The sequence below is a fragment of the Spermophilus citellus genome, assembly GCF_964194105.1.
Source record: "Spermophilus citellus genome assembly, chromosome: 13".
Lineage (NCBI taxonomy): Eukaryota > Metazoa > Chordata > Mammalia > Rodentia > Sciuridae > Spermophilus > Spermophilus citellus.
The window spans coordinates 92,540,576-92,563,303 of record NC_138193.1 but is presented as its reverse complement, the minus strand read 5'-3'; the positions used below and the strand labels follow the sequence as shown (position 1 = coordinate 92,563,303).

The following is a 22,728-nucleotide window of genomic DNA, read 5'->3' as shown; positions in this document are numbered from 1 at the left end:
GTGTGATAATTAGTGTTGTAGATATCATAGGAGGCACTGGGTATTTATTTTAATGTTGTATGTTTTTTGCTTCAGTTGTGCTATTTCCTCCATTTCTGTGAGGTGCTGGGAATCTACAGGGACGCTGCATGTTCACAGGGTGGAGACACTGCACTGAACTAAACCCAGCAAAGTGACAGTTCATTTTGGTCCACATATAAATTAACCACACTCAACCCTTAGCAATACTTTAATATTAAAAACAGAAGAGAAAAAAAAACCCCAAACTAATGAACAAGCACCACTCGTAGACATCCATCCCTTCAGCAAAAACAGAGAGAATTAACAGAAAGCCTGTGAATAACACACCTACAAGGGGTTTCAATCTAGATTACTTTAATGACACTTTGGTAAGAGAAGGTTGTGCCCTAAAAAGGTCCACACAGAAGAGTGGAAGAGAAATCCATCCCAGCAGATGCATAAAAACCCAACCCAGGAATACAAGAAATATGAAAAAATAAGGTAACACTAGGCCTTCCAAAGTTTGTAATTAGCCATCAACCTATTCCAAAGATATTGCAGTGAATGAAATATCAGATAAAGAATTCAAAAGAATGATTATAAAAATGATCAAGGAATTCCAAGAGAACATGGAAAAACAACTGAATGAATTAATGAGGTCAGTATAAGATGAGAATGAGAAGATCAATAAGGAGATAGAGATATTGAAAATGAACCAAACAGATATTTTGGAAATGAAAGACACAGTACATCAAATAAAATGTTCAGTTGCAAGTCTCTCTAATAGAGCAGACCATGCTAAAGGCAGATCTCAGAGCTGGAAAACAAGAGGGCTAGCCTTGAACATTCAGGCAGTATGAAAGAAAAGAAAATAACCATGATGAACTCTGAGATAACATTAAAATAACAAATTTAAAAATTATTGGATTTGAAGAGCGTTATGAGACACAGGCTAATGGCATGTCTAAAATCTTTTTTTTTTTTTTTTAAAGTGAGAGAGAGGGAGGGAGAGAGAGAGAGAGAATTTTTGATATTTATTTTTTAGTATTTGGCGGATACAACATCTTTGTTTGTATGTGGTGCTGAGGATCGAACCCGGGCCGCACGCATGCCAGGCGAGCGCGCTACCACTTGAGCCACATCCCCAGCCCATGTCTAAAATCTTTAGGGAAATAATAACAGAAAAGTTTTCAGATCTTGAAAATGATATGAGCATTGAGGTTCAGGATGCATTCATAACCCCAAATAGGATCAAGAGAAGTTCTCTACAAACATATTATAATTAAAATGCTTAATATACAGAACAAGGATAGGCTTATAAAAGCCTCCAGAGAAAAACATCAGCTCACATTTAGAAGCAAACCAATCAGAATGACTTGTAATTTCTTAGTACAAACTCTAAAATCCAGGTGAACTTAGAATGTTGTGTTCCAAGCTCTGAAAGAAAATAACTATCAACCAAGTTTGCCATATACAGCAAAGCTAGCCTTCAAAATTGTATAAGAAATAAAACCTTCCAAGATAAAGCAGAAATGAAATGAATTCAGGCCTACTAAGCCAATACTAATGCTTAAATACTTAACACAGAAGAAATAAAAAACAAACCCCAGAGCTCACAAATGGACAAATCCTATTTGAAAGGAAGCTAAACTGAAGAGAAACAGTCCCTTGTTAAACATTAGAAATAAATCAAAACGGCAGGGATTAATAAACATCTCTCTGTAATAATGTTGAATGTAACTGGTCTCAAATCTCCAATTAAAAGCCATTGATTGGCTGAATGGATTAAAAACAAGAACCCAACCATATGTTGTTTGCAGGAGGCTCACTTTACAGGCAAAGACAGATACTGGCTGAAAGTGAAAGGATGAAATTGATGTACCATGCAAATGGAGCCTGACATCAGCAATAGTAGCTACTCTCATACTTGATAAAACAGACTTCAAGCCAAAATTGATCAGAAGAGATAAAGAAGGTCATTTCAAATGGGTAAAGGGAAAAACACAACAAGAAGATATGATACTAAATGTTTATATTCTAATAACATAAAGAAGACACTACTCAAAGCCTCAGATAGAACCTCAGTACAATAATACTGGGTGATTTCAACATACCTCTCTTGCCACATGGAGATTGAACAGTACACTTTTGAATGATTTGAATGGTGAATGGGTGGTAGAAGAAATCAGGGGAGAAACTGAAAAATTCCTAGAATCAAAGAAGAATAGTGATACAATGTATCAGAAACTTCTGAGACACTTTGAAGGCTGTTCAAATAGGAAAGTTTATAGTTGTAAGTGACTACATAAGAAAAAAACAAACAGCCCAATGATGCATCTCAAGATCCTTAAAAAACAAGAATAATCCAATTCCAAAACCAGTAGAATGAATGAAATAATTAAAATCAGAGCTGAAATCAGAGAATTTGAGAATTTGAAAATGCAGAGGATCAGTGAAATGAAGAATTGAGTCTTTGAAAAGATAAGCAAGATTGATATAAGCCCTTAGACAAATTAACCAGGAAATTAAGAAATAAGACCCAAATTAATAAAATCAGAGATGAAAAATCAGACTTTGTAGACATCCAAAGGATCAATAGGAAGGAACTATTAAAAATTTATACTGCAATATATTGGAAAACCTAGAAGAAATGGGTACATTTCTAGACAACATTTGATCTGCCCAAATTGAATCAAGAGGATGTAGAGAACCTAAAGAGACCACTAATTAGCAATGAGATAGAAACAGTAATAAAAACAAACAAACAAACAAACAAAACTTCCAACAAAGAAAAGCCCAGGACCAGAGGAATTCTCACCAGAATTCTACCTGATATTTAAAGAGGAACCAGTGCCTGGGCTCCTCAAATTATCCCATGAAATAAAAGGCAATGGAACACTTTTAATTATTCTAAGAAGCCCATATCACTCTCATATAAAAATCAGATAAGGACATATCAGAGAAAGAAAACTGTATGTCAGCAGCCCTGATGAGATTAAATGCAAAAACCCCTTAATAAAATAGTAGCAAATCATAGTCATATTAAGACTTTTAAGTTTTTTCATCTGTTTATTTCTGTGTTGATTCGAGGTTAGTGTTTATAAGCATTGACAAGTTTTTCTGGCTTACATTGAATGAAAGGATCATGGTTACTAGCTAATAGCATTAGCAATTGCTTAGAAAAATAGAAACTTTAGGAAGTGTCCCCTAGAGTCAGAATGCACATTGTTCTTGCACTCGGTAAACTGTCCCATTACTTGATTTTTTTGGTGATATTTTAATGACATTTAAATAGGTTTTATGCAAAGTATCTCTGATAGGCTATGTCTTAGAACTTTTCTTTCTTCCATTTTTCTATTTCTTTTTTTTTTTCTTTTTGGGAGGAAGATGAGATTACCTTTAATATTCATTTTAGGGATTTTCAGTTTTCCTAAATATTTATTTATTTGTTTATTCATGATGCTGAGGATCAAACATAGGGCCTCACATATGCTATTCAGTACTCTGTCACTTGGGCTACATCCCCAACCCCTCCTAAATATTTTTAGAAAAAAAGCCTTGAGTTCTATGAGAAAAATTTCCCTCATTTTACATCTTCCTAGTCTAGTCTTCCTTATGCCTAAATTTGTAATGAAATCTTTGTGCCATATTTAGCACGTACAAGAAATAAGACTTTTATTTAAAATCATAGAGATAAAGAAAAGATTAGCTATGTATTATTGTGTTGTTTAGAATTATTTTTGTATTTAAAAAATCATAACTATGCCTTTCTCCATCCTCTCTGGCATTTAAAAAAATTAAATGATTTATTGCCTTAGAACATAGTTGATATTTGTGTACAGTATATTCATGACCTCACTTGTCAGTGGAAATCAGGTTTCCATCTTGGAAAATAATTTTATTGAACTGGATATTTTTGATTATTCATTATGTATATATGTAGATAGTTATATATGTCTAAAATGTTGTAGACAGATATGCTATATATATCTTTAGTAGGAGAGATGTCCTTATATCTATATGCATTTGCATATATATTTATATATGTTTCACGAGATTGTTCTGAACAAGGAGGGCAGGTTGTGTACCACTTGTAAGTGAAAGGAATTTAAGTCAATTATGATTTTTCTTTTAGTTTAGTCTTTGGGATAAAGAATTCAGATAGAAGAGATCTTGATGGGTTTAGATATCATGTAGTTCTTCTGTTTTGGGTCATCAGCATCCAGAACATCCTCTTTGACTCTGTTATCAACACATTTCTTAATCACTTCTATTTATTCATAGTTATGCCCTTATTACTTTATGAAACTAGACAAAGATTTTTGTGTTGGGTGGAGTAAAAATGTACCTATTTTTGTGGATGGATAGGTGAACACTGAAAGAATAGGAAAATTTAAGAACTTTACCAAACTTATGTTTTTGTCTTCTGAAGTGATTGTGCTATCGGATTGTTTTCCTCAGTTGGTTTAACTGTTAAAGAGAATCTTAAATGTACAGTGAAGATGTGGGCAGTGAATTGTGGTCCCTAGAATTCATTGTATTCACCATTATCTGCAATTTGAAAACCAACTTTGCAGATTTTGAAATGATTTTTTCACTTCATTCATTCCTCAGGACTTAATTCACACCAACCAAGGGATTGGTTTGGGTTTTTTTTTGCTCCCCAAAAGCCAAAGGCCTGTTTATTAATTTACATTGGAAGATGGATGGACCTTTCCAGTTCAATTCACATTCACTCTTCGGAGAATCGTTTTGTGTTTGTGTCCAGTTACCAAACTGTCTTACAAATAGAAAGTTCTCTAGTGTGTTAAATATAACAACTTAGGCAGTTAAAGATTTATTTTACTCAATCAGGGAATTAGACAAATGGTATAACTAAGTCAGAGAAAAAGTAAGATAACCCACAAATTTATGGGGAGTGAAGGAATGTTGAAATGGATTGCACACGGAGACCAAACTATTTTGGGGGAAGGAAGAGTGGGGAGAGGCCGGGAAGTCAATTCAATCTTCTACCTTACAGGTTAGAATGTGTTACCTGCAATGCTGGGAGTTAAATATCTCTTGTAGAATGGAATCTGATAAAGTAGATGAGTAAACTTATAAATGGTGCCTGGTTTTCTGTCATATTTTTCTCTGTTACTGTGAATTGCAATGAGTGGAAGTTAGAGGTTATTTGAGTACAGTTTTTCTGATCTGTCTTGAAACCTGATGAACTTTTATAGTTGTACCATTACCTTTTTTATGAATGGACATTTTTAAATAATTTAAGTAATTGATTACACATAGCTCCAGGTTTGGATTTTCCTTGCTAGTCTTATAGAAACTGATAATTTTTTCTTTGTAACAGTGTCTGTTTTTTGTTTTGTTTTTGCTAGCTGGTGTTGGCTTGGAATCTGGCTTCAAGGAATCTTGCTTTGTATGTTTTTCTTTTACAAAAATGTTAAAATTGCATAACATTATTGGGAAGCTATGTGGTGGGTTTGGAAAGAACCCAAATTTTATAATAATTTGTATTACTTACCTGTACACCAGGTCACTTAAGTAGAGTATTGGTATTTTATGACCTAACTTGTTGGAATCTTCATTTTAATTCTTCCCAAACATTTTAATATATGTTAAATTGAATAATTTTAAGTTAACATACATTTTATACAACTAGGCACAGTATTTCTAAGTCAGAAAAAATGTTGAATTATTCTTTCCTTTTAATATTTATTTCTGGTGATTGCTCCTGACACATGATACCATCTAGTGAATTTAGCCTTTCAGAAGCACTTTTTAAGAGGCAGTAATTGTCTTCAAAAAGAATATTTTAGTAATTTAGAATCATTCTTTGTTGAGATGGCAATTTTTTGGCCATGGACATGTTTAAGCAAAGATTTGATAATCCCCGATGAGTCTTGTTGTTGAATTAAGTGAAACTGTTCCAGATGACTACTAAAATCTCTTTCTGCTTCAAGATTCTAGATCCCATATAGATCATTAGTCCTCAGCCAATAAATATTGAGCATTTACCTGGTATTCAGCACTGTCCTAGGAGTTGTGAAGGTTTAAGAGGTAGTGTAAATCATGGATGTGTCATCAAGTAAACTATGCATCAGTGTGGAGAAAATAGTCACTAATCTTTATTGAACACTTACTCTGTTCCTGAAGCTGCCTTGTTATGTTAACTCTTGTAGTAATCCTTAAGTAGGTATTGTTTTTTTTTTTTAGTCCTGTTTTATTAGTGCAGAATTGAGACCCAGAGAGGTTAAATGCTTTTGCCTACATTTACACAGTAAATGGTAGAACCAGAATCAACTTATGTAAAATAATCAAGGGTGGGTATTATAGATTGGATCTGGAGTACCCACCAAAGGCTCAAGTTGAAGGTTTGGTCTCCACTTGGTAGCACTGTTGGGAGATGGTGAGTTATTTAGGAGGTGGGAACTATTTGGAGGAAGTAGGTCACTGGGAGTGGGAGCATGTCCTTGGAAGATATAACTTGCCCCTGGTCTCTTTTCCATATCTTCCCTCTCATGATGTTCTGCCTCATCACAGGTCTAAAAGCAATGGAGTTAGCTGACCATGGACTGAAGCCAAAATAAATCTTTTTTAAAAAAATTTTTTATTTGTTTTAATTAGTTAATACATGACAGTAGAATGCATTTATGCACTTTGATATATCATACATAGATGGGATATAATTTCTCATTTTTCTGAGTGTACATGTTATACAATCATATTGGTCATGTAGTCACATATGTATATACAGTAATAATGTATGTTTCATCATTCCTATCCCCACATACTCTCCTCTTCCCTCCCCTCCCATCATTTCCCTCTACCTTATCTAAGGTAACACTATTCTTCCCTAGTGCCCTCACCTTATTGTGAATTAGCATCTGCATATTAGAGAAAGCATTTGGCCTTTGGTTTTGTAGGATTGGCTTATTTTGCTTATCATGATATTCTTCAACTCCAACCATTTACTGGCAAATGCCATAATTTCACTCTTCTTTAAAGCTGGGTAATATTCCATTGAACATATATATACCACATTTTCTTTATCCATTCTTTTATTGAAGGACACCTAGGTTGGTTCCATAGTCTAGCTATTGTGAATTGAGTTGCTATAAACATTGATGCGGCTGCTTCACTATTGTATGCTGATTTTAAGTCCTTTGGGTATAAACCAAAGAGTGGGATAGCTGGGTCAAATGGTGGTTCCAGTCCCAATTTTCTGAGGAATCTCCATACTGCTTTCCAGAGTGGTTGTACCAATTTGCAGTCCCACCAACAATATATGAGTGTACCTTTTTCACCACATCCTCACCAACATTTATTGTTGCCTGTATTCTTGATTATTGCCATTCTAACAGGAATGAGATGAAATCTTAGTAGTTTTGATATGCATTTCGCTAATTGCTAGAGATGTTGAACACTTTTTCGTATATTTGTTGATCAGTTGTATTTCTTCTTCTGTGAAGTGTCTGTTCAATTTCTTAGCCCATTTATTGATGGGATTATTTGTTTGTTTTCTTTTTGTTAAGTTTTTTGAGTTCTTTATATATCTTAGAGATTAATGCTTTATTGGAGGTGCATGTGGTAAAGATTTCCTTCCAATCTGTAGGCTCTTTCCTCACATTATTATTTCTTTTGTTGAGAAGAAGCTTTTTAATTTTAATCCATCCCATTTATTGCTTCTTGATTTTACTTCTTGCACTTTAGGAGTCTTTTAAGGAAGTCAGATCCTAGGCCGACATGGTGAAGATTTGGGCCTATTTTTTCTTCTATTAGGTGCAGGATCTCTGTTCTAGTGCCTAAGTTTTCCATCCACTGAGTTGATTTTTGAGCAGGGTGAGAGATAGAGGTTTAATTTCATTTTACTACATGTGGATTTCCAGTTTTGCCAACACTTTTGTTGAATAGGCTATCTTTTCTCCAGTGAATGTTTTTGGCATCCTTGTCTAGTATGAGATAACCGTATTTATGTGGTCTGTCTCTGTCCTCTATTCTGTACCATTGGTCTACAAGTCTATTTTGGTGCCAGTACCATGCCATTTTTGTTGTCATAGCTCTGTTAAAGTAGTTTATGTTTATGTCGGGTATTTTGTCAGAGCCACTGAAACCTGAGTAACACAGTAGGTAAAGCATTTGTATTGTTTACAAGTTGATAGCTCTTTGGTGGTTTAGTTATCTGTCAAGTTAGTGCAAATAACTTTTGTATATATTGTTTTAATATTGCTACACTTAATTTTGGGGTTTCTTGTAAATGTGAAGTGATGGTTTAATAATTTATATCTAAATATTGCAGTTCATTTTAATTCTCAGCCTGTGCTTTTTTAAGAATTACTTAACAAGGGCTGGGGATATGGCTCAAGTGGTAGCGCACTTGCCTGGCATGCATGCGGCCCGGGTTCGATCCTCAGCACCACATACAAACAAAGATGTTGTGACTGCCAAAAAACTAAAAAATAAATATTAAAAAATTCTCTCTCTCTCTCAAAAAAATTACTTAACAAAAGGACAATCTTACTTTCTTACATTACTTCCTTTAAAATATGTATTCTATGAGGTCTAGAGGAACAATGGGTCGTTCCTCTGCCCAAGAATTCTTTGAAGGCATTTGTGACTTTTTTTTGGGCTTTCAGAATCATTTATGATCCTCTTCATTGGGCACCCCCCCCCCCAATTTGACCCTGTGTACCTTTTGGTGAAAACAGAGCAACTTTTAAACATTTATTGTGATTTTACGATTATTCTCCCCCTCTTTGTTTTTCTTGTTTCTGTATCTTCTCTCCCAGATGTCAAAGGGTTATTTAATGGACAGGAATTAAGGAATAAGTTGTGGTCAGAAATCTTTGGTCAGGATCTGGGAACATAAAGTGAAGTGTTGAGAAAGGTATAAAACAAAACAAAACAAAAAAAACATAAAGAAGCTTTTGAAAGAAAAGAGAAAAGACAGGGAGATATGAAGGTGCCTTCTCTAGTTTGTGAGAATTAACGCAAGATTATGGTGTTAGGAGATAGTTTTGTAAACACAATTCCAAGCTAGGTTTTTATTCATAGTGGTTAAAAACTATGTTATTAGCACTATTTTCAGGTACATTTGAGGAAAGCTAGCCTTTGTAGCCTGATTACTACGTGTCATATAGTTTCTATGAGAAAATGCATCCTGAATTCCAAACAGTTGGCTTAAATTACAAAGTTTTGGAATATTACCTGCTTATGTTGTTTCTGTATTTTGATAGAATACCAACTCTGGCATTCTAGTTTTTAATCTGGGAATCAGTTTTATTTGACTATAAATTAGTCATGTATCCATAAAATCATATTATAAAAATATTTCTAAGCATCAGAGTCTCACTGAATAGTACAAGCTAGGGGAAATTTAATTTATTTTAAAAGTTTTTAATTAAGTAACTTTGATAGCCAAAAACCAAATTGTACCCAAAGGCTCAATGATATCATTATTATTTGGCATAGTATTTGTAACTTAAGACTTAATATTTGATTTTATATTATGCAAGAATTTTTAAAACCTTTATGTTAAGACTCAGACTTTCTGAGACTTGTTTTATATAATAAAGAAGAAATCAGGAGTTCTTGGGATCTAGGTGGATTGTTCAGTTGCTGGATTTCTTTAAGTCATTTTTCCCTTTCTGGTCCTGCGTTTCTTCCTTTGAAAAATCAAGAATGTTAATAATGGCATTATTGTTATAGAGTATAATAAAATTCATTTAGATCAGATTCGAAACAGGTTAAGACCAATGGTGGTCATAGAAGTCAGAATTGTGATTTCCATGGGGGGTAGTCATGATTGGAAAGGGCACTCTTGAAGGAGGCTCCCATGTTGTAGGTAGTGCTCTAACTTGATCTGGGTATATTTACTTTGTAAAAATTCATCAAGCTACATATCTAGGATTTGTATATTTCACTGTGTAATTCAGTTTCAAAAACACTAAAAGTGTGCACCAAACACACAAAAATAAAAGAAACAAGAAAAGACTGACTGGTTTGGAAACCAGAACTAAGTGTGAACCTCAGCAATACCACTAAAAATCTGTGGTTTTAAGCAACTCCTCCACCTCTGAACCTTAGCGATGGTATCTGTAAAATAGAAATAAAATGAGTTGAGGTAAAAATTTAAAAGCACATTGGAAGCTATAGAAAATACTCTTTGAATGTTAGATGACATTATTTTTGTTATACTTTTATATTTGTTGTATTGTTTACTCTCACATAGAAAAGACACCATGTAAATTCAGAAGTAGTAAAGGGTCTGATAAATGAAAGACATTTTAAACAACCACATTTGTTTATGTATGCTTTCAAATTCTTTTTTTTTTAATCTGACATTCCTCCCCTTTTTACAGTAAGCCTTTCAACAGGTAGAAATAGAGCTTTTTCCAAGTGTTCTGAGTCTTATGCTAAGGATGTGATAGCAAAGATATCAGTAAAGCTGTTGTGAAAAAAAAGGAAAATTTCAATGAAAGTAGTATTGAAAGAGCTTTTCACAGTGGATTTGTTAGACCATTAGGAGGCAGGACTTAGGGAAATCTCCAACTGCTGCCTAGAATGTGAATTTTAGTTGCTTGTAGAATAACTTCAAAACCCAAGGCTCAAAATTCATATCAAGAGATTATTATTTGTGGACTTTTCCATTCTGTCTATTAATTTATCATCTTTTATTGGTCATATAGCCCCTGTTCCTTCTTAACATTCAATATCCTCTGTAAACTCCCACTTTTCCTGCCTTCCTCAGAATACCAATTTGGAGCTGCCTGAACCTGTCTCCTGGATTGCAATTCCAAAACTCCAGGTAAAGTCTTTTTTACTTTTGCACTTTCTGAGTTTGGATTGATTGATACCCTTACAATCATAGAACTGCAGATCTATAATTCTAGAGGGGGTAATAGGTAGAAAACAAAAGCCAGACAAATGAATAAAATAGCTGCAAGGTATAATAAAACTGTAAACAAAGAAGTCAGGATTGAGGCCAGGAGTAACTAATGAGGGGAATTTCCTGTAAGTAGTGGTCAGCCTTAGTAAAGTCTTCTTTAGGCAGTTGGCATTAAGCTGATGCCTGAAAAGGAACAAATTTCTGAGACGACCTTTTCAGGCATCCTTGACAATTTGCATACATCCTTGAGGGAGCACGTGACCTGCTGGAGAACAGGTGCAAGGTAGACTGTGCACTTGGACAAGAGGTGGGCAACAACTCATGCAAGATCTGGAGATTTTGGTGGGAATATGAGTTTTTCCCTGGGTACAGGGAAAAGCCTTTGAAGACTTCTGAACTATGAAATGATAGAATCAGATTGACATTTTAAGATTCTTTCTCCATAATGTGGGGAAAGAACTGAGAGTGTGGTTTGGCCAAGAATGAAAGAGAGGAAATCAGAAGTAGTACAGGCAAAAGATGATTGTTTTGACAAAGTTGGTGACATTGGGTAACATTGGATTTAGGATCTAAATTGGCAATATAGTTGACAAGCCGCTTGCAGATTTTCTTGAGTTTTGGGAATGAGGGAAGGGGAAGAATGAAAGTTGACTCTAGGTTTCTTGGTAGAGCATCTAGGTGAATGTTGCTATCATATCCTGAGATGGAGAAAAAATGGTGACAATGAAACCTGGAGGGGGGAATAATCAAGGACATTTATTGTGGTTGTGTTAGGTTTGATAGAACTATTATTCACTCATTACTGAAGTATGATGAATCTGTCAAGTCTGGAGGTCAGAGGACAATATTGTGTTGGCTGTCATTGGAAGGATCCTTGAGAAGATACCATAGAGGAAGGAAGGAGAAGGAAAGTGATAGAAGACCACCAAAGTCTGAGTAGTAGGAAGCCTCAGCATTTTGAGGTCCTTTGGAGGAGGAAGAGCCAACCACGTGAACCAGAAGAAGAGGGGAGAAACCTGGAGAGAGAGTGTCATAATATTTCAAGAGAGGCTATCCTTTCAAAGAGTGGCCACGTGTGTACAATACTCCCAAGTGGTAGAGTAAGATGAGGACAGAGCAGTGGCCACTGGACGTGGCAACATGAAAATGGATTTTTTATGACAGTGTTTTAAGTGGAATGGCAGAAACAAAAATTGGACTGTAGTGAAGAGGAAATGGGAATTGAGGAAGTAGAGACTGTAGTTGTGATGCGTTTCTCTGGGCAGTCATTTTAGATAGATAACTTTGCTATATTGACTTATGTGAGGAATCTAAAACCCATTCAGTAAGCCTAGTGGTTTCCATTATCCATAAATGGCTGTAGGAAGTTGCATTGACCTTTGACTCCTGATAATTTTTCTTTGGTTAGAGTCTGTTAACTTAAGAGCTTTTGAATTTATAGCTGGCTTCTATTTTAGAGTAAAACTGAATGCTCAACCTGTATTAACTTTTAGAGTTAGTAATATAATGAATTAAAACCTGGAGTATTTACCTTTCCAGGAAAGTAATTATAAGCCTTGAAAATTATGCACAGACTGTTTCATCTTGAAACACTTAGAAATTCATTTTGGTTTTTTTGTAATTACAGTGTTTCAGTACGACATCTAAATATGGATTGCATTTGGCAGTTATGTACATGTTCTTGTTCTAAACTAAGCACTGTTTCTGTGGTTTAGATTTTTCCTTTATAAATAGAATTTTAATCAGTGTAGGTTAGACTTTTTTTCCAAGCATATTATAATTCACACTGGCTAAAACTTAATCCTAAAATGTGTATAATAAATCTAATAATATTTTATAAGCATTCTTGCCATTAAATGAAAGCAAACAGGAATTATTTGAATTTACTCTGAAAAAGCGTTCTAGTTTAATGTGTTTCCATAGCTGTGGAAAGGATGTATTGCTATTTAAAAATAAATTAATCCATAGCTTGCTTGATCCCATCCCTGGGAATGATTTTACTTTTATTTAGAAGTCACATATTTTGGAGTCACATGGTGTTAAATACCATGGCAGCTCATTCACATATCCTTTTAAATACACTGTGTAATAAGACAGTTACTGGAAAAGTATTGCTTGTAGGATCTTCTTTCTAGATGTTTACGTCTGCAAGTTCAGCTCACTGAACTGAGCAACACATAGACCTTTTCAAAATTCAAGGACAAGCGGTTTGGGCTGCAGGAAGTTATTTAGGACTGTGATTAAGAAGTACCCTCTCTAGAGTGAGACACATGTAAGGTTAAGTCTCAGCTTTTCAGTTTCTCAGGTTATCAAAAACAAGGAATACACTGTATTGTCATAGCTAAGAGAACCCTAAAGGGAGACATGATGATGTAAATATAATGTGGTATTCTGATGGGCCCTGCCACAGAAGGGCCTTAGAGGGAAATGAAGGAAATGTAAGTAAAACACAGAGTTTAGTTAATAAAAATGTATTAATATTGTTCATAATAGTAGTTGCGACAAACATACTAATGTTGAAATGTTAATAAAAGTGAAGCTGGTTATGTGTTTTATGAGAATTCTGTATTATCACAATTGTTTTGGAAATCTAAAACTGTTTCAAAACAAAAACATTTTTTAAGAAAAAGAATGTGAAACAGGAGATGTTTTATTATCATCTTTGGAAAATGTAACCTGCCACATTTTGTGACTCGGGTTATTTAACCTTACTGGATCTCAGTTTGTCTTTAAAATTGGGATATAGCATACCTACCTCCAAAGGGCTGCTGTGAGGATTTGATGAGGTAATGCAAGCTAAAGTGCTTTAGTAAAGTGTCTGGCATAGTAAATGCTCAATAAATTCTATCAAACAGTGATAGTGATAGCTTCTTTTCAGGCAGTTTTGTATCACTATAATGAAAAACCAAAGATAGGCTACTTATAAAGGAAAGGGAAGCTTGTTTTGATTCATGGTTCTAAGATTGGGTGGTCCCATTTGTTTGGATCCCTGGTGATGCTAGAATATCCTGGTGGGAGCCCATGGTGGAACAAAATACTTAACATCTTGAGCCAAGAACTATTTGAGACCAAGAACCTGGGATCCCATGATCTTCTTTCAAGGGCCCGGCCTCAGTGACCTAAGGATCTCTCACAAGGCCACCCTTACCTCTTAAAGGTCTAGAGTACCTTCTCGTGCTGTCACCTTGGGAACTAAGCTTTTACTTATGCACCTTTGGAGGACAGTCATTTAAATCATAGTGCAGCATTAGTTTTTTAAAAAAGATTGCATATCTGTGTATATCCTAGAGATTAATGCTGTATTTGAGATGCAGGTGGTAAAGATTATCTCCTCATTCTGTAGGTTCTCTTTTCACATTCTTGATTATTTCCATTGCTATGAAGAAGTTTGATACCGTCCTTTTTATTGATTCTTGATTTTAATTCTTGCCACCTAATCAATAAATGGGCAAAGGAACCAAATAGGAACTTCATAGAAGAAGAAATATGAATGGTCCACAAATATATGAAAAAATATTCAACATCTCTAGCAGAGAAATGCAAGTTAAAACTACACTGATATTTCTTTTTTTTTTTTTTAAAGAGAGAGAGTGGGGGGGGGGAGAGAGAGAGAGAGAGAGAGAGAGAATTTTTAATATTTATTTTTTAGTTCTTGGCGGACACAACATCTTTGTTGGTATGTGGTGCTGAGGATCGAACCCGGGCCGCACGCATGCCAGGCGAGCGCGCTACCGCTTGAGCCACATCCCCAGCCCCAAAACTACACTGATATTTCATCTCACTCCAGTCAGAACAGTAATTATCAAGGATACAGGTAACAATAAGTGTTGGCGAGAATGTGGGGAAAAGGACACACTCTTACATTGCTGTTGGGACTGCAAATTGCTGCAACCACTCTGGAAAGCAGTATGGAGTTTCCTCAGAAAACTTGGAATAGAACCACCGTTTGACCCAGTTATCCCACTCCTCAGCATATACCTAAAGGACTTAAAACAGTACCCTACAGTGACACAGCCACATTAATGTTTATGGCAGCTCAATTCACAATAGCTAAGCTATGGAACCAACCTAGAATGGATTTAAAAAAAAAAAAAGATGTGTTATATATACATAATAGAATATTACTCAACCATAAAGAAGAAGGAAATTATGGCATTTGCCAGTAAATGAATGGAATTGGAGACTATCATGCTAAGTGAAATAAGCCAATCCCAAAGAACCAAAGACCAAATGTACTCTGTGATATGTGGATGCTAACACACAATAAGGAGTGGGGGTGGGGGGAGTGGGGAGAATAGAAGTTCATTGTATTAGACAAATGGGGGTGAAGGGAAGGAATGGGGGATGGGAATAGGAAAGGCAGTAGAATGAATCAGACATAACTTTCCTATGTTCATATATGAATACATGACCAATGAACCTCCATATCATGTACAACCACAAGAAGGGGATCCTAATTAGGGTATTGTATTCCATATATGTATAATGTCAAAATACACTGTATTGTCATGTATATCTAAAAAGAACAAATAAAGACTGCATAAGAAAAACCAAAATAAAACCCCCATCTCCATACATATTGATTGTGCCATTAACCAGCTTTATTCTATTGTAATTTTAAGAAAATAGCACTAGAAAAGCATTAAAAGAACTGTTGTCTAGAATAAAATCCCTAATTCAGTTCTGATTTTTAAGCTTAGGAGAAAGCTAAAGTTTGGTTGTCCATTCTGTAAATCTTAGCCGTTAAATTTTAATACGAATAGAACTGGTATGATAAAAGTGCATAACTATGTGCACATTTTTAGGAGAATATAGTATTTAGTATCATATTGGCCAGACATTCTTTTAAAAAAGTAATTTCATTTTCAAATAACTGAATTGAACTATTTATCAAATATGATTTCATTTTTCCAAATGTGTGGTTAATTTTCAGTGCCCTGAAATTCTTTATTTGTAGAAATAACTTTTCAAATATTTTACTGTGGTAGTGGTCTGTGTGTGTGTGTAATTTTTAAAAAACAGTAACTCTAATTTAAGCAAAAAGTTTAGAACCTGAGTAATTAAATTATCCAGATATTAGCAGATTGCTATGTGGTAGTAGTGGTTTTTGATAATAATTCCACTTAGCTTCAATCTGATCTTTCACCAATGAATACTTGAAGTTGTTCCATGGAAAGCATTATGATAAGAGATATATACTACTATTGGAAACCATCAACTGTAGAAATTATCAGCAGATGTTTTCCATGCATGGTTGGCTTCATTTGGTTTGGTCTCCCATAACTGAATAATTCTAAACTGACTGGAAAGATGTATGGCTAACATTTACACAATTGTTTGGAACTTATTGAAGCAGTACACTACAGAAATGAAGTTTGAGCTGTTTTAATTTTTCTGACAGCTTTCTTTCTCTCCACTGGTAAGGAGGTGTGCTGTGCAATGCCATCTTTTTCAAAAGTGTTTGCCATTATTGGTTCATAGGGAGAAAGATGGAAGAATTGATTTTCTTATAGAGCTATGGTTTAACTAGAGCAAGGAATTAGCTTTTTTACTTTAATAAACTCATATTTCCATTGACCAATGAATACTTCCTTTTCAGTTTTTTTTAGTGTTCAAATTTAACACTTCTATATTGCAAATAAAATTCTTATTTTTAATCTCATCTTTTGGAAGATGACATTGAATTTTTCTAGTAAAAAGCTTTTCTTCATTGCTTTTTTAATCACAGTTAGATTTTTTTCCCCTCCAACCAATAGCAAGTAATTAGAAAAATAGAGTATTGTGCCATTTTTAGGTTATAGTATTTTAGAAAAGGAACTTTTGAATTACTGCTAGAGCAGATTGTTTTTAAGCTTGTTAACTGCCTCCTTAAACTCCCCTTTTTGGTTTTGTTATATATGTTACATGTTTATATAAGGGCTTGATTTTAGATTCATTTAATTTCTTTAGTTTTTTAAGCATATATATATATTGAGTATAGTTTATATGCACGGGCTAGTAAGCCTTCTTGTCCACTCTTCAAGGTATTTTGTTTGTTTGGTTTTGGTGCAGGGGATTGAACCCAGGGGGCATTTAACCACTTAGTCACATTCCCAGGCCTTTTAATATTTTATTTAGAGACAGGGTCTCACTATGTTCTTGAGGCTGGCTTTGAAATTGCTTTCCTCCTACCTCAGCCTCCCGAGCCACTGGGATTACAGGCACGTGTCATTGTGCCTGGACTTAAGCAACTTTTGTTATATTTAAATCCTTATGATTATTTAGGAATGTCTTTTCTGATTTCTAAAGCAATACAGCCTTGTTAAAAAATATTAAGGCATTAAAAATACATAATAAATTTGAGAGTAAAAATAAATTCCTATTGCCTATGGGATAAATACTGAATTCATTAGTATTCAGGAAAGGACATTATCTTAGAAAAAATGGCTAACAGCCTTAACTGACACATTTAAAAATATTTTTTATGATGTTACATGTAAATAATAGAATTGGATTATAAATGCATAATATAATAATTTAGCATTATTAACAAGTTAAAAACTTGTATTTATTTTTCTCATTTCATTGTGGACTAGTAAAAATTTTGATACAAGTTGGGAAATGATCTTCAGCTTAGTATTTGGAAACCATTGACCTAACCAACTTTATCTTCTCTTAGTATTTCCCAAAATGTAGCCAGACTTGCCGTCTCACTTTTATGGAATATTGTTGTTAAGTTTTGACTTATTTTATTTTAATCATATGTTGAAGGTCAGAGGGTGGAGAGTTGTCCTGTGAACCTATGCCATCTTCACCACCCTATGAATATCAACATATGCAAAAAGTAAAGTAGTGTGTTAGCCATTATCTTAGTTACGCTTACTTTAGTTAACATAGTTTCTTTTAGCAGGTAGTTTTTTTTACTATTCTCCTTTTTTAGATTATCATTTTTTCACAATTATATGATATGACATAGTATTTGCTATTCACTTTTTTAAAAACTAAAATGGCAGAAATAAAAGACAGTATGCATGTAGCTTGCCTTTCTCACATAGACAGTGGGCCTTTGAGTGATGGAACAAAACTAAAACACTGTGGAGATGGAAGGAATGAAAAATTGGAAACAAATCTTTAAAGCATAGATGTCTGCAGTGGTTCAAACTTGGTTAACTTCATTTGTTTTAATTTTTCTGGTTTGGCTTTCTTATATAAAGATGAAAAGTTACAGAAACTTCATAATTTAAAAGGTAAATTGAAGATAGTGTCCTTTGTAATAGTGAAGCCACCTTTTTCTCTCCTTCCTCCTTCCTCCTTTCCACAGATACTAAGCTTTTACAAGAGTGATGTGATCGGCCTGGGGGGGGCGGGTAGCGGGGTGGTATAGTATTGAATAAAACAGACAAAAAGCTTTGACTTTTGGGAGTTTATAGAAAATAAATAAAGCATTTGAAATGTTGAATGTGATCACTATCTGGAGAAATAAGGTGGGGCAGTGGGTGGAAGGGCAACAGGCCATGTGGATGGTGCTTGAAGTGTGTGATACATGTTGGTGTTATCATTTTTACATCACATTCAGGGAATGCTTTTAACATTTTATTTTATTTTTTTGTGTATGTGATACTTTGGATTGGAGCATAGGGGTATTCTGCCACTGAGCTACATCCCTAACCATTTTTTTTTTTAATTTTATATTTTAAGACAGTCTCTCCCCAAGTTGTCCATGCTGTTCTCAAACTCATAATTCTTCTGCCTTAGCCTCCTGAGTAACTGGGATTACAGGAGTATACCACCACACCTGGCCAGGGAAGACCTTTCTGAGAAAGTGACTTTTGGGCCAAGACCTAAACCAGGTGAGTAAAAAACCTTGTGGCTGCCTAGAGAAAGAACTTCTGAGATAGAGTGACTCCAAGCATTCCCACACTAAGGTGAAGGATGCGAGTGCTCTAAATCAACTTTGGGATGTTTGTACTACTCTGAATGCAACAAAAGTCATACCATTGAATTAGACACTTTAAATGAATAGGTTTTATGGTCTTTGAATCATATATCAGTAAACCTGTTTAAAAGAAAACCATCAAGGCTTTAGAGGTCTTTAGCATCACCTTCATGGAAAATGCTTTTTTCCTATTGCTCTCATTAGAATTGTGGCTATATAAGTAGTACTACAGAAAAATCACATGAATTATGTCCCATTTAGGCCTGGAGATTGTGAAACACATTAGTCATTATGAATATTAGTAAATGTGTTTCAGAGTACTTGGTAAATTTTTATATTCTCCACTGTTAAAATCTGGTCAAGTATGTGTAGTCTATAGCTTGCTGCTAAACTAACACTGGATTCTTAATCATTTGTAACTTGGGGGAAAAGATAATGTTGGCTTCATGCTCAGTAATGACTAATTTGGGACTGAGATTTTGCTGACTCTGCAGCCACATCCCTCACTAACATGTAGTTGCCTGATAGCAGTGACCTTGGAATTATGCTTGCTGTTTTCTTTTTTAATGATTATATACAAAACAACTTGGCTGTTTTAAGATATCTCTATGGATCCTGCCTTTTCAGATTCTGACTCCTAGATATTATCTTTTTTTTCCTTTGGTAGTAGTGATTTTTAGCATCCCTTAAGTCTTTTGTACCTAGATCCCGCACACTTTGGCTTTGTGGGTTTAGATTCCATTATCTAGATACCAAGAATTTTAGAGCTAGAAAGGGTTTTAGGGTCCAGAGTTATGTAGCAGTCAGTGCAAGGATTATATTAGGTTCTCAGCAATCTTGAATTCTGTCTTCTGTCTTCTTCTAGTACCATTACTGTTTTTCCTTAAGGAATTAACAAATGAAGCTCATTAAAGGCAATTTCTCCTTGACCCTAAGCAATTCTTTAGAGCCTGTTACTCTGTTTAAGATTATTGACACTAAATTTATATTGTATTGAGTAAAAATCAAATTGGTTTTTCTCCATCTGTAATCAAATTTGTCACTGGACCAGTCTTGTACTTATGATATGTTATCAAATGATCTCACCCTACTGTGGAGTCAAGAACACTTGACTATAGATCTAGTTCTATCTCTGCTACTACCTTACTCTGTGACTTTGGCAAGTGTCTTAATCTGGTTAAAAACAGATTTTTTATTATTTTTATTCTTGTTTTTTTTGTTTGTTTATTATCTATCTATCTATCTATCTATCTATCTATCTATCTATCTATCTATCCATCTATCGTACCAGTGATTGAACTCAGGGGCACTAGACCACTGAGCTACATCCCAGGCCATTTTTTTTTTTTTTTTTTTTTTTGTATTTTCTAATTAGAGACAGGGTCTCACTGAGTTGCTTAGTGCCATGCTTTTTACTGAGGCTGGCTTTGAACTCGAGATCCCCCTGTCTCAGCCTCCCCAGCTACTGAGATTACAGGAGTGCACCACCACTCCGGATTAGATTTTTATTTTAGAGGTGGTTCTGGTAGTCATTTTCTCCCTTTTGCAGAGAATACAACTCCCATGGTCTGAGTAAAACAAAAGCAAATTTAGTTTTATCTTCTTTATCTTCCTTGCACTAATGAGGAAGAAAGGGACGAATTTCCATTTCAAGTAGAAGTAGTGCTGCTTCCCAACTTCTAACCACATAGGCAAGATGCAATGGTCAAGAACCTGCTCTTTCTGCTAGTTGAGGAAGGGAAGGGTAATTCTGATCAGAAGTCTGTTTAAGGCAGAGGTCAGAGAGTGCCCCTTGGCTTCAGCCTGGCCTGAAGAGAGCCAGTCAGAGCTCGGGCTGCTTGTATACAAGCAATCCACATTATTTTTAAAACATATTGCAAAAAGCTGGATGTAATCTTACATATAAGATGAAGTATTTGTGTCTAAATCCAAACAGATGCATCTTAATATAGCTGTGTCAATCTGCTTTTAATAACTAATAATCACCAATATTTATAAAATACGTGTATTAGGCACCAATTGCTGTTCCAAATGCTTTATATATATCAACTCATCAGACTTCACAACACCCCCTTGATTTGTAGGTAATGCTATTATCACTCCTATTTTTCCAACTGAAAAGGAAACAGTTTGGAAGCTTCACTTATTAAGTGGTTGAACTGGGATTCAGTCCTGAACAGTCTGACCACAGGCTCAGCTAATGTAGGGGCTGTCTTGATATTGAAGAGGAATAAATTTCATCATAGGAGGGCCTTGGATTCAAAACAGAGAGTCTCCCAGAACCCCTACTGATGATAAGTTTAGGTTACCTCTCTGGGGTTCTTTATGAAATAAAGAGCTTCAAGAAACTAGGCCCTAAAAGTGCATTCTGTTGGAGAAATCTAAGATTTTAAAATCATAAATTATAATGAAATTATTCTTGATACTTCTTGTGAACAAAAGTATTTTAACACAGTATGAAGATTTTATAGGTTTAAACATGTAGTTTAAACAGTAAGCATTTATGATGTGGCTAGTACAAATTGAGATATGTTGTAAGTGTAAAATATACACCAAATTTTGAAAACTTAATATGAAAACAGTGTATTCCTGTTAATTATTATTTTTATAATTTTACATTTTGAAATTATAATATTTTACTTATATTGGGTTAAATATATTCTTTATTCTTTTTAAATGTGGCTATTAGATTTGAAACCATGTTATATTTCCCCAAGATAGTGCTGTTGTAGAGAGTCCTAAATGAGAGAGAGAAGGAGTGATTCTTATTCTTAGATTAGTTCCTTAACTAATCTAATAAAATAGAAAACTGTATATATAATAAAGCTAAGTATATCTGTAAACATAATGCCTCCTATTTGACCATGGATGAAGTATATATTTGATTAATTAATTGAAAACAATAACTTTATTTGTGCTGTGTGCAGTAGTATAGTTATTGAATATTTACCATATGTGAAACATTCTTTTAAGTGCTTTATATGTGTTAGTTTTCTTAATACTAATAATAACCTTTAAGGTAAATGCTGTTATTACTGATGGAGCCATAGTGAGGTTAAGTTACTTGCTTTTAACGTAATATAGTTAGTAATGGAGTTAGTTCAAGTCTATTTAGTTTGGCTCTAGAGCCTATGCTGCTAACCATTGTGTTGTACTGCTTCTTTAAACTAGGTGATCTCATGATTTTATCTATTTTTTAAATCTTAATGATTATACACAGTAGTAGTGTGTGCATGGATAATCTATTGGACTTTTGTTTTTTTAGCTTAGGAGATGGCCTTAGTACTAGCTTATATTTATATTTATAGATTTATTCTTCATTTTCTCAGTGTGAATACTTTTTGTTTATGGTGAGTGCTTATTGGTTAGGCCATGTATGCCTCAATTTCAGCTTGTTAATTGCATTGTGGTGGTATTCTGAAAATTTTGAATGTTGTAGAAGGTATGCCTAGACTTTCAGGGAGAAATGTATATGGCCAAATATTAACAAATAAACTTTTTGTAATTTAAATGAGAGGTAGCAAAAGGAAATAGAGGAATGTGCCATTGGATTTTCTGTGCCTATAAACTATCATTTAGGCTTTAATTTTTAAAAAATGGGGGTGGGGAAGTTGGGACTAATGCTGTGCCTGGATTGAGCATGTATTTGATATTTATATTATATATATACCATATTCATAAATATTTAAGTATCATCTTAAAGTAATTTGTGGACATAAAACTTAAATACATATGTTTATATATGTATATATATGTGTGTGTGTGTATATATATATATATGTGTGTGTGTATATGTATGTATGTGTATATATATATATGTGTGTGTGTATATATATATATATATATATATATATATATATATATATATATATAATGTTGTAAGCATAAAATGTACACCAAAATTTAAAAACAATGTTACCTTGTTAAT

At 34.3% G+C, this 22,728-nt stretch overlaps 1 protein-coding gene across 7 annotated transcripts in view; it reads left to right on the top strand.

Annotated features, from left to right (window-relative positions):
• The window catches only part of LCLAT1 (lysocardiolipin acyltransferase 1), a 186,330-nt gene that overhangs the window by 32,527 nt on the left and 131,075 nt on the right, over positions 1-22,728 (top strand). For 5 of the 7 annotated variants that reach the window (XM_081264759.1, XM_081264753.1, XM_081264754.1 and 2 more), the window contains 2 exons: positions 10,748-10,804; positions 18,620-18,714. The exons of 1 other annotated variant lie outside the window; for it this stretch is intronic. The gene's annotated coding sequence lies outside the window, so the exon portion shown is untranslated. The remainder of the gene's footprint in view (positions 1-10,747; positions 10,805-18,619; positions 18,715-22,728) is intronic. One more of the 7 variants, XM_081264757.1, reaches the window with a different exon arrangement.